Source organism: Dasypus novemcinctus, chromosome 6, assembly GCF_030445035.2.
Source record: "Dasypus novemcinctus isolate mDasNov1 chromosome 6, mDasNov1.1.hap2, whole genome shotgun sequence".
NCBI lineage: Eukaryota > Metazoa > Chordata > Mammalia > Cingulata > Dasypodidae > Dasypus > Dasypus novemcinctus.
Genome location: NC_080678.1, coordinates 51222124 through 51235113, shown reverse-complemented (window position 1 = coordinate 51235113; position 12990 = coordinate 51222124). Strand labels below are relative to the sequence as shown.

General features: G+C 48.2%; 1 long non-coding RNA gene across 2 annotated transcripts; it reads left to right on the top strand.

Moving 5' to 3' along the window:
- The first annotated feature begins 2926 nt into the window (after positions 1-2926).
- On the top strand, positions 2927-11526 carry LOC131278978 (uncharacterized). Of its 2 annotated transcripts, XR_009186326.2 has the most exons (6): positions 2927-3037; positions 3247-3354; positions 3717-3844; positions 4223-4423; positions 6029-6216; positions 10864-11526. It is a non-coding gene; the product is annotated as an uncharacterized lncRNA (long non-coding RNA). The 2 variants fall into 2 exon arrangements; XR_009186325.2 differs by lacking the exon at positions 10864-11526 and having other exon boundaries at positions 6029-7469.
- Positions 11527-12990: the final 1464 nt, after the last annotated feature.

Below are 12990 nucleotides of genomic sequence, written 5' to 3'. Positions count from 1 at the left end.
CAGCAAGAAGGGTTGGGTTTTAAAGAAATACTACCATGATTCAAAGGCTATGATCAGAAAATCCGCTCTGGAGAAAAAACAGATTGTAAATAACTGTAGTAGAATAGATCAACCTTCCTAATAACTAAAGACATGCCAATTAAAATAGAAGAGGAAGAAAATGGACTGCTTTTTGGAAGACAAAATTGAGAGTGCCTGGAGGCCATCCAGCTCTCTAAGAATCCAGCTGCTGCTCAGAGGAAGTGGGAGGTCTGGGGAGCTCCCAGTGCTGATATCTGGGTTCTAGTCCATTTTAATTAAGTTGAACATGGGAGAGATACAGGGAGCCCATGGGACAAGTAGAGTGTATCAGGTAAAGGAAAAGCTGTTGCTAGACTGCACAATCCATAGCTGCTAGGTGGATCTCTCCACAGATTCCGGCTGTGTAACTTTGACTATGTTACCTAAATTCTCTGTGCCTTGATTTCCTCATTTTTAAAAGGAAATAGGAAATGCCTTCTTTCTAGTTTTGGTTTGAAGTTCAAGGGAGATTGAGCTTTTACAATAACTCTGATGGGTCCTAACTCATATGTGATGCTCAGTGAATCTTGGTTCATTTCTTCCTCCCTCAGCAAATGTTAACACTTTCCCACCAGGCAATCTAGCAAGAACAGGATCTTAGGAACTGGACTCAAACTGGAGGAAAGGAGTTTCACACATACCTTCCTTCTAGTTCTTGCTTTAACCAAGATCACAAGGGACCCAGATGCTCTCTGCAGGAGGCTTGTCATGTGGATCAGCTACATGCCTTCAAGTCACAGGACATGACACCTTTCTTCTAATTCTCTGGAACGAGAGAGAGGACATCCAATTGGATTGATGTCGTTTATTAATTATCCTCCCCCTCTAAACTGTATGAGAACTATGTAAAATTTGGCAGGTTTTTGCTCTAACAGTTCATTCTTCCTTTCAACACTGTTTAAAGTCTCCAACATATTAGATAAAGAAATCTTTGATAACGTGTTAATTTCTCTGGTGATAAGTGCATAATCATTTAAGATGACACAAAGGTGTGTATATGTGAGACTAGATTTTATAGCCTTAAGGTGCCTCTCTTTGGGGGCAAAAATAATGTGTTGTCAAGAGAACAGTTTAATGATAGCTTTTTAAAAAATTAACTTTTTAAGGAAGTTGTAGATTTACAGAAAAAGTCAGCTGAAAATAGTGTTTCTATATACCCCCGCCTCACCCCCACAGTTTTCCCTATTATTAACACTTTAGTGTGGTACCTTTGTTACAATTGATAAAATAATAAATTTCCTTACCAAACTTAAACATTCCATAAATGAACCTATTATATATTAGAGCAATGAACTCAGTTCAAGTTAAACACAAGCACAGCCACTCCTTTCACCTAGATCAGTCATTTAAGACTTTTCCTAGACCTCAGGTAACACCATGCAAATCTGGTCACATCCTTATTTCTAACCAGAAGAAAGATAACATTCTTTCCAAGGGAAGACACATACAGTAGACAAGTGTTTTCTATGAGCTGCACCCTTCTCTACTCAAAAAAGAATGGAGGGAAGCAGATTTGGCACAACGGATAGGGTGTCCATCCACCACATGGGAGGTCCAGGGTTCAAATCCGGGACCTCCTGACTCGTGTGGTGAGCTGGCCACGCGCAGTGCTGATGGGCGCAAGGAGTGCTGTGCCACACAGGGGTGTCCCCACGTAGGGGAGCCCCACGCACAAGGAGTGCACCCTATAAGGAGAGCCGCCCAGCGCAAAAAAAGTGCAACCTGCCCAGGAGAGGGGCCTCACACATGGAGAGCTGACACAACAAGATGATGCAACAAAAAGGATAGAAGCAGTCACAGAAGAACACAGCGAATGGACACAGAGCGCAGACAACTGGGGGGGGGGGGGGGCGGGGGAAGGGGAGATAAATAAAAAATAAAAATCTTAAAAAAAAAAAGAATGGAACTATGGCTTCCTAATTCATTTTAGGTACTGCCCGGGACAACCAAGCAGCTCACTGAAGGATGCATAATAAATGCTATTTGATAGAGGTGAGAATAGGGGGAAAAGTCAAGTTACCTGACTTATTTGCATTAGAGAAAAACATGTGCTCCTGTATACACTAAAATATCAGACCAATGCACAATGTCCTGAAACACTAACATGATGGGGTTAAACACAATATTCAAATATCAAAGTTTTCAATCATAGGAAAGTCATCTTCTGAAAGATGAACTGGGCTTATAGTAACTTTACTTAACCTTAGTAACTTTATAAAATTCTTTCCCTGGACAATGTCAGGCACTGATCTTGATACTCGTTGGAAAGTGGGATGGAAAACAAGGGTCTCTCCACAGTGGAGGTTTAGGAGACGATCCCAGTTTGCACCATCGTCTTCATTCCTGTCTTCTCAGCATCTCCCCCCACGTGGCCCTTCAGGAGCACAGCTCGGCATTTTACTGTTTGGCGTTTCAGCTCATTTTTGAGCTGCGAGCTTGGCTTGCCTCTCCTCATAACGCTGCTCCTGGGTTTCTGAAGTGCCCGAGTTTCTGCCGTGGGGAGCAGCAGTGCGGGCATCTGGGGCGGTGGAGGAGGCCGAGCTGCTGGACGTGCAGGTGCCTCTTGACGGGTGGCCCTTTTCTTCTGCTCTGACAGTGACAGGATGAATCACTGTGTTGTGAAGGTCCTACATTTCTCTTCAGTGTATTTGTGGGGGCACCAGGTTTTGCCTTGCCTTTCCAGCATTTCTGTGTCAGGTGTCCAGGCACTCATGACCGGGCAGCGAGGACACTGCGGGGCAGCGAGGACACTGCGGGGCAGCGAGGGCACTGCGCCCTGAGGCCGGCAGGGGGCGCGCGGCCTCCTCGGCAAACCCGACACGCGTGGAATCCTCTCTGGACCGTGACTCGGGCAGTGGACGGAGGCGCCGTTACGGTTTACCCAGAGGAACCGCTGAGGTTCTTCAGACGTTACCGCATTGCTGTCAGGAGAGTAACAATGTGAACTTCCAACAGAAGCCACTCAAATATTGTAGAAGTATTGGTTCTTATTTCCTCTTGGTGGGAATATCTAGGGAATGGAGAGGGCAATCAGTCTGATTATTTTATAAACACAGGACATTTGCTGGTCTGATTTTGATGTACTTTTTAAAATGTAACTTTTAATTTGACTTGGTGGCATTTTGGTCTGCTTAGTATCTGAAATCCCTTGTATGCTTGAAATTCCCCCAACTTTTTTACCCATAGTGGGATGCAGAGAGTGCTTCGCCCAAGAGGAGATGAAAATGCCAAACACGAGCTTTCCTGGACCCCCTTGCAGCTAGAGCATGGTCAAGGGACAGTGACTCAAAAGAGGTTAGGCTCGTGGTGGTATCCCGTGTCCAGAACTAGAGGTGTGGGTGGGGCCAGGCGTAGCGCCTTTCACCAGCTGATGGCGGCAGGGGTCTCCTAGATGTGTTGTGCAGGTGGCTGGGGACATCGGTCCTAGCGACTGCCGGGTTTCATTGAACCTGGTTCTCTCATCCTGGCAATTTTGCAACCTACACAATGTCATTATCCTAAACTTCTTTCCTGTTGAAATCAACTGAGTTGGTTTCTGTTGATTGCAACTGAGGGCCTTTTCTACCCCTGTGATCTCTCTCCTTTATTTCTATATTTAGTAACTTAAATCTTGTATTATTCTTGTTTTCTCTGCTATTTGAATCTTCTGATATTAGCTGGAAGAGAGGATCTGGGAGAAGAGGCTGAGAGGAGAAATGTACGGCCACACTGCCAAAGCTGGAGGCAGAGAAAGCCCTGCTGGAGGTCCATCATAAGCCCGGCCAACTGACTGCTACATCAGCAGGTGCAAGCTGTCACACATGCACACTCCTCTTCCCACCTTTGGTTGCACCATCTGGGGCCAATGCACCACCACCACTCTCCTCGGTTACAACACTATTTCCTAGTGTCTACCTACTTCTACCCTATAAACTTTCCCAAGTTATGATCCTGGTAAGACATAAGTCGGATCATGTCACTTCTCTGAGAAAACCCTGCAGCGTCTGTTTCTTTCAGATTTAAAGTTATTACAGAGGCCTAAAGGCCCTGCATGGTTTTTTTCTTCCCAGACATTCTCTCCCCGCCCCACTTTGTTATTTGCACTTGCTGTCTGCTCTCTGTGTCCATTTGCTGTGGGTTCTGTCAGTGTCTGCTTGTCTTTTTGACTCGTCTTTCTCTTTAGAAGGTACTGGGAACTGATCCAGGACCTGCAGTGTGGGAGAGAGGCACTCAATTGCTCGAGCAACCTCATCTCTCTGGTCTGCTGCTTCTCTCCTCGGCATCGTCCTTCTTCTTGTGTCATCTTGATGTGCCAGCTCTCCACAGCGCAGCCAGCTTGCCTTCACCAGAAGACCCAGGAATCGAACCCAGAGCCTCCCATATGGTAGACATGAGTCTAATCACTTGAGCCACATTTGCTTCCCCAGACAGTCTCTTTATTACATGTTTGTTCTGTAGGAGGAACTAAGTACGTGAGAGGGGTCAGGAGGGGAGGGGCCCTCTGCCTGGAGTGCCACCCCCTTTTGGAACCAGTCCATGTCCTCCTGAACCCTGGAGGCAGCCGGGCTGTTCCACAGGGCAGAAGGGGATGAGGAGGGAGTCAGAATCCTTGCTCTGTGCCAGGCCCTGGGCAGACTCATGGGGCAGGAGGGCTGATGTTGGTAAAGCCTCCTTCTGGAACCCAAGGTTTGATCTGCTGCTGAGCCCTTGCTGGGAGCAGGGGCAGGGTGGAGGGGGTGTTGGCGAATATGAGTAAAGACTTCATGAATCAAAGATATGAAATTATAAAATTTTTAAAAATCAGTTAAAATGCACAGCCCCAGTGATTGTGGAGGCAGCTTCTGTATAGCGCTCCCTCCCCCAATTTCTCAGGAACAGAAATATCAGAGCTACATTAAGGGATGCAGTGGTAAGGGATGGCGAGGGACGCCACCACCAGCCAGGCGCCCGTAACTGCCCCCTCCCACACCAGCCACCCACACACGAGCAAGCTGGGTGCCCTTTTGCCCCACCTGTCCTGCAGCCCACAGAGAGTGGAAGGAAGGCACTGCTGGGGAACTAGCTGGTGTCCAGATTAATGCCAACCAAGGGGAAGCCACCGGGAAGAGAAATGAGGGTGCATTCAGAAAAAGCTCTCCTAGAAAGGAAAGTTCTCAGTGTCCGTGTTCACTAGGGAGATTAGCTAAACAGCCCCCCAGGGCCCGTAGGAGCCAATCCACCTGGCAGTGTCCTCCCCACCCACTCCCAGCCCTGGGTCAGTCCCTCCACTCAGGGAGAGGAGTGAGTGAGGTGATGACACAGTGTCTAGAGGAGGGGGCAAACGCTGCAGTGTCCTCCCCACCCACTCCCAGCCCAGGGCCAGTCCCTCCACTCAGGGAGAGGAGTGAGTGAGGTGATGACACAGTGTCTAGAGGAGGGGGCAAATGCCCCTTGCACAGCAGCTTGGAGAAGGAAATGCTCGGCTCTGGGGAAGAAGGCAGGGTAGAGGGGTCGCTGTGGTGGGAGGTGGTTGCCGTCACCCTCTCCTCTGCAGCTCCAGAGCAGCCTGCAGCCCCACCTGCTGAAGGCTGGGCCAAGCCCACCGCTGCTCAGGTCTCCAGCCCACCAGGGGCTGGAGGTCAGGGGCGGGCAACCTCAGGAGGTTTATGAGAAGCAGAAGGAAGGAGGAGAGGCTTGAGGAGAGCCTGACAGGGAACTGCCCCACCTCCGCCTGTGAGTTATCCAGCCCTGAGCCACACCCCTGGAAACCCCATGATTCAGTCTCCACGGTCCCATGGAGCAGGGAGTAAGAGTGGCAACTGGCCAACAAACTCCAGTCAGAGCATACCTGAGCTTTCCTTTTAATCCACTATGAAGTTTTCCCACTCCCCTGCCTGCTTTGGACTCTCTGCAAGCACAAGTGATGGTGGCTGACTCCCTTGTTATGGCAAGATTGGAATCAATAGCCTCGGCTGGTTCTCATTTGTTCTATCTTTGTTTATTTCTACAGAACCATCTCCCTTCCCTCACAACCACAGAAGGAAAGATGGAGAAGCGTAGGGGAGAAAAGTGATGCAGGGAAAAACCACCAGTCCAGTGTCTGTCGTTTGCCCAAGTGGGAGCATAAATGCTGGCCAGCACCTGGGGCCAGCTGGCCCCCCCTCGTCTCCCAGGAAGTTCCTGGCAGCCTTCTAATAGGTATTTTGTGGGTTATTTTGAAGACCATGGAGGGGCAAGATATGTGCTTAAATTGAAGCCCCCTGAGAGACCTCTGGGGCAGGCTGCATGCCTCCACCCTGCATGTAAGTCCTCCTGGTCCAGCATGACAAGGAGTCACAGGAGAACGATTTTCTGGCTCAGCTAGCACTGGGCAGCTGAATGCATCTAGCACCTTGCCAATCTCCTGCATAATCTCCTTGGACTCCAGGGAGCTCGTGATCTTCTTACACCATGTAATGTGTACTGAGCAGGGCTTGGTCCTTCTAAAGCATTTATAACTGCCTCTGCTGCCCCCCACGTGAAGTGTGAGTCTCCACTCCATCTTCTCCTTCAGATCAACTCACATTCCTCTGAAAAACAAAGACATAATTCTGCTTACAGACTTGAACATGAACTTGTTGGCAAATCTCCCAGTGACCCCTGCCAGTCCTGGCTGTTGTCAGATGAAGAGGCTGGGGTTACAGGGCAGGGAAAATTCAGCTGGTCACTCCCCTGTGGGAAATGCCTGGCATGGACAGTTTCTTTTGGACACATCCCATGAGAAATTAGGTCTGTGTTGGGCTCCACCATGCCTGTTGACAAACAGAAAAGGGAGAGTCTGCGGAGACATGCTGGGAGCTCTGCTGGGGGACTACACTCCTGGGGCACGGCCAAAGGACTGGTGGACTGTACTGAGGCCGCCTTGGGTTCCTGGTGCAGGTGGGGTGGGGTGGGGCCCTGGCGGTGGCGGAAGCAGAAGCCCCGGAGCCCCTGGGCCCTGCATGGGTAGGCTGCCTTGCCACTCGGATGGCAGCCTGGCCAACACAGCCCTCACCAAAGCGCCGAGTTGCTGCACTGATTTGTGCTGGTGGAGAGGTTGCCTTTTGGAGAAGGCACAGGTGCGGCTGGGGAAGGGACAGGTGCAGCTGGGGAGGGACAGATGTAGCTGGAGTAGGGACAGGTGTGGCTGGGGAAGGGACAGGTGTGGCTGCGGAAGGCACAGGTGTGGCTAAAGTAGGGACAGGTGTGGCTGGGGAAGGCACAGGTGTGGCTGGGCAAGGCACAGGTGTGGCTGGGCAAGGCACAGGTGTGCCTGTCTTCCCCTCCAGGCCTGCTGGGGGTGGTCGGCAGGGTGGCTGTGCTGCTGACTTCCACCCTGACTCCTGTTTCTCCTCAGGCTGCTTGTTTCCTAGGACACTCTGAGTACAAACTGGCAGTGGGAGTGCGGGCTGCTGAGATGGCAGAGGCTCCGTGCCACCCCCTGTGCGGGGGGGGGGGGGGGGGGGGGGGGGGGGGGAGGGAAGGCTGCTGCTGCTGTTCAGATCAGCTGAAGGCTGGGGCTTCAGGGTGGGGGTGCCCCCTCCTGCCTGGACCTCCCATTAGCCCGGGAGCAGACGGGGCCATCGCCTCACCGTTCTTTTGGTCCATCAGCTAGTCCTCGAACTCATCCCCTGGGGATCCTTAACTCAGCTCGCCAGGTTCTTGGAGTTGGGGAATGGCTCTACCCAAGGCTTTAGCTCATCATCTTCATGATTCATCCACGGATCCTCCACGAGTTTTCTCTAATGCGTGTGTCTCTTACTGGGGTTGAGAATGAGACATTTCTTGAGCAGACTGTCACTCCAGGCCTGTGGAGAACGGACTCTGGGACGCTCTGTTCTCCCCCTCCCACGGCCCCTTGATTCTGCCCACCAGTGGCAGGAGCTGCTCCCACAGCCGCTGTGTGCCGCGAGCCTCTGCCCAGTGCCTGGCACTCAAGGGCTTTTCTCTACACCTGCTTTGTGAGGCTTATCTGTTATCAGATGCAGGGTGACTAGGAAAGAATTTGGCCTTGCTCCAAGAAAGCTTTTGTCCCTGGCTCCTGGGAATGAACCTGAACCCCGTGGAATGTCCCTGGGAGTGTCTTTGTTAGTCGTTGTGGGCTGCTTAGGCCACGTGACAGCCTGACCTGGGATGGGGGCGGGGGCAGGAATGGGGCCTGGCAGCTGCCAGTCCATCATGCTATTTTAAGGAAGCCCCAGTGAAAAGTAGACACTGTAGCTTCCCTGGTGTGCATTGCCACACACTGATCTGGGGTGTAACAAATCCTGAAGACAAATGTTTGCATTTGGAACCTTTCCAGACTCTGCCCCATGGGTCTCTTCCTTTGGCTACTTTTATCTGTATCCTCTCTGTAATAAACCGTAACTGTGAGAATAATCACTCTAGAGAGTTTTTTGAGTCCTTGTAAATGATGGAAACTGAAGGTGGTTTCAGGAACCTTCCCACCCCCAAACCTGCAGTGAGTGTCAGAAGTGAGGGCAATCTCAGGAGTGAGTCCTCTTATCTTGTAGTCAGACCTTATCTCCTGCAGTTTGTTCGAACCTTGGGCCAACTTGGCCGTTAGGAGGACTGTGTCCTCAAACCTCACAGTTTGGCCTACTCCAGGCAGTTGGTGTAAGCAGAAGTGGGATTAGCTAGAAAGACGCTGAGTCACTGAAACACATGGTTTGGGAAGAGAAAACACGAGAGGGTGGGGTCGATGAAGCTTTGAATCCTGGTTGGCTCAAGGTCACCCATGGCATGGGCTGGCAGCTGTGCTGTTGTGGTTCACTGGAGGTAACAGTTAGCCATGGCATTTGGAAATGATGGATCCAACTCTGGAGTTGGCACACTGGCTGTATAGGAAATGCAAAACCACAGGGAAAAAATGAAAAATGAAGTATACAATTCCTTGTTTATTTTATCTGTGCTAGTTAAAATGACAGTAAGGGAGATGTTGGGTGGATCCTCCTCCCAGGTCAAGCTTGGATGCTGACCAGCACTAACTACAGACACGGGGAAGAGAGCCATTTCCAAAGGGAAGAGTTATGTCGAGTCAACAGATAGCAAAGAGGTTAGGATGATTCTGGAGAGACTGGGCCAAATGCAGGAGGAAAAGGGGAGAGTCAAGGGACTTGTGGCAGCAGGGCAGAAATCTTTAACTGGATTTTAAGAAGTGGGAGGAATAAAGAGAACATCAATGAGTCAAAACAGAAGTCTTTTTTTTTTTTTTTAGTTAGACCAATAATTTATTCAGGTAGGGAGGGTAGAGAAATGGGAGACAATAACAGAGCAGGGGTCCCAGGTAGAGAGGATAGGGTTGAAAAGTGATAAAGCAGCCTGATATACAAGCTACAATTCCACATTATAAGATTGATTGATTGATTGGTTTTTTATTTTTCCGCCTGTCCCCATTGTCTGCTCTCTGTGTCCATTCACTGTGTGTTCTTCTGTGTCCACTTGCATTCTTGTCAGCGGGACCAGGAATCTGTGTCTCTTTTTTTGTTGCTTCATCTTGCTGCATCAGCTCTCTGAGTGTGTGGCACCACTCCTGGGCAGGCTGCACTTTTTTCTCATGGGGGGGGGCTCTCCTCGAGGGACACACTCCTTGAGCATAGAGCTCCCCTACACAGGAACACCCCTGTGTGGCACGGCACTCCTTGCACTCATCAGCACTGCACATGGGCCAGCTCACCATACGGGTCAGGTGGCCTTGGGTTTGAACTGTGGACCTCCTTCCTATGTGGTAGGCAGATGCTCTATCAGTTGAGCCCAATCTGCTTCCCCAATTCCCCACTATAGATTATAAATGCCCAGGTTTACTTGTGTGGCCACATGGCAGAGGAAAACTGGTGAGAATGGTGCACAGAGGGCAGGAACGGGTCCAGAGGCAAGAGAGTGGAGCTCAAGAGTGCACTTAGGTGCTGTACCTGCCTTTCTAAACTGTTGATTATTCTGCCCCTTTGCTAATGGCAGGAGAGGAGTTCCAGCTGTTTGCTGTTTGATTGATTACCCCATCCATCAATCCCCCAGGAGGGCCCAATGATAAAGTCCTTGGGGAATACCCGGGGCTTCTCCTGGCTTTCAGGAAAGCCTTTGTTCTGGATGACAGGATCTTGGGGCTGGGGGTCTTCCAGCAGCCATCTTGTCCCACTCACACCCTGGAGAGGACTGGCAGATCCACATGCCATACTACCAGGGCTAAACATTTTCCCACCAGAAGGGAAACAACAAATGGGGTAACTAAGACCCAGTTCAGCTTAGTCCCTTTGAGATACTCCATGGACAACCTTTCCTTACCCAGAATCTACAAACCAGGTTCTGATCAAACCTTTAAAAGGAAACAAGCCTCATTCTCAATTACAGCCAAAATGTAAGAAGTTTTACTCTGTAGTTCTAATCACTCCCACAGCTATTAAAGTTAAAGGAATTTCCAGCCTGGTGCACTAATCCTGAGTGAAGCCAACTGCCCAAGAAAGTGCCAGCTCACCACAAGCATGGGATGCACAAATGCCAGTCATTGAATGACCTGAAACACCTCTTCAAAACAAAAGCTTAGTGTCTATGTTAAAGTCAGCTGTTCCCTCTAACTCTAGCCTAAATACCTATTACTAAGGGGAGGGCAAACCAGACATCCTTTAAAAAACCTTGTCTATTTTCATCTCCTTTAACTTAACTAAAAAGAGCAATCCTTCTTGCCATTCTACTGAAGGAAGAATACTCTTTCCCACCAACTTTGAGAAAATGCAGCCTTTGCAGTCACCTGACCTTTTTACTTTTGTAGTTCAGTATCCTCTTAGTAGGACCATATATTCTCAAAATTCTAATTAAGTTTATTTCTTCCAGAATCAACATCTTGTTAGCCACATGGGGACTTCATCCAGCTTCACAGAGGATGCCAGATTCGTCTTCCTCCAACCGAGATAGACTAGCAGGAGGTTTTACACCTTGTCAGGTAGGGCCAACTACCCCTAACTAGCAGGAAGCAGCCACAGAAGAATGATCATCTCCCTTCAGCACCCCTTTAAGATTAAAGGTGTAAACTCTCTGAGGGGGGAATGAAGCAGGCTAGTAAGATTAGGGAATCAATAGATGGATCTGGAACCTGGCAGAGAGTCCATGTGGACATCAAAAACAGAAGTCTTAATGAAGCATTCTTAGTGGTTGAGTGGATTGATGGGAGCCCCTGTTAGCTCCACAACACTGAAGGGCTCTGACCAAATCTGCTTCATCCACTCTAGTTTGGAGCAATGCTGTGGAACATTCTTCTCTTAGGGTATGTCTGAGTTATAACAGGAATCATCTAGCATGTTCAATAGGAATACAAAAGAGTGGCTATGGTTGATGAAGAGTATTGGGCCAAAACCTTTTCATCTGATGAGTAAACTTTTTCTATAAAGACAGTAAATATTTTATGCTTTGAGGGCAAGATATGGTCTCTACTGCATATATTTGTTTCATCTTTAAAAAAAGAGAAAAAGAAAAAACAACCCTGTTTCAAAGACAAAATGCATCAGATAAAGGAACGATTTTATTCAGGCTATTGCAACAGGGCAAATATTCGTTAATGAGAAACATCTCAAAGAAAGGGAAGGGGAGCTGGGGTAAGCAAGGCGGCATGAGGGAGCCCTGAGGAAGCATAGAACTGGGTCCTGCCTTAGATACCAGGTGGAAGTGAGCCATTGCTCTTAGCCTCAGGAAACAAAGCAAGCAGTGCTTTTTAACAGGTGTGTCTTTCCAGGAGCTCTGTCCTCCTGGAAGTTCACCCAACAGCATAATCTTTAAAAATGTAAAAATCATTCTTAACTTGTGGGCTGAACAAACAGGCCACCAGTCAGATTTGGCCCTCAGGTGGTAGTTAGTGATACCTTGTTCCAGAGGATTGCAAAATTAATAGTGGACCATCCCAAAATATATACCCCTCTCTCCCAACCTGTCTTATCCTGCACTAAATGCAAATAATCACTTAACATGGGACGAATTTTTCAACCAAGACCCATCACTACACTAAAATAGTTTATGTGCATCATCTCTTTTAGTCTTCAAAAATACCTCTGAGGCAGGTATTATTTTAGTCCCCATTTTACAGAGAAGACACCTGGAGTGTAATGACATAAGAAAATGTACTCAAGATCCCCTGGCTGGAAAAAAGCAGGGCTAGGCTCCAACACAGGTGTCTTTAATTCCAAAGCTTTAACCCATGTAGTGTGTGCTCTTCTAAGTTCACTTCAGCCTGACTTGATATATTAATTGTCTCAACTTTCTGACTTTATTTTGCTATGTAGACTCTGTCGAAACATGGCTGGATTGTTTTTTTCTCAATTTAACAGCCACAAAACTTTAAAATGATTTCAATTTGAAAACGTAGTTCTCTATTTCTTTAACAAGCAAGAATTCGGTACACAATACAATCACTCATTTGCTAAATTCAGAGTCAAAAGTCTCCAAATGCTCTATAATTCTTGCAAAGACATCTGGGATCAGAATTAGATTTACCGAAAATTAAATATATATATATATGAGCATTATTCATAGGAAACCATTGCCCTCAGCGGGTCATAAAAATGTATCAGTGTTGCTGATTCTAATCCTAAATTTCTTGAGTGAATCTATCGGAGCTGAGCTGCTATGTTTGACAAAATACCAAGTCAAAGCAGCTTTCATTCAGAAGGGAGCTGGATGCAATTGTCTCTAAGCATTTTTTGATACTTTCCAAGGGAGAGAAGCTGCCTTTGGGTAATGACCAAAGAATAGCCATCCAGATTCACCATCATGCTAATCGGACATCACCTCTAGAAAGCTTCCACATAAATGGCCCACTAAACTGTGTACAGAAAGAGAAACCGTATTCAGGTGTGGTGCAGGAAAGAAGGCTATGTTAAAACCTCTATTTTGCAGGGATTAAGTGTGTTAATATAATTTACTAGACCCTTTGGTTCCAAGTAGCAGAAAGCAACTCAAGCTAGCCAGGAA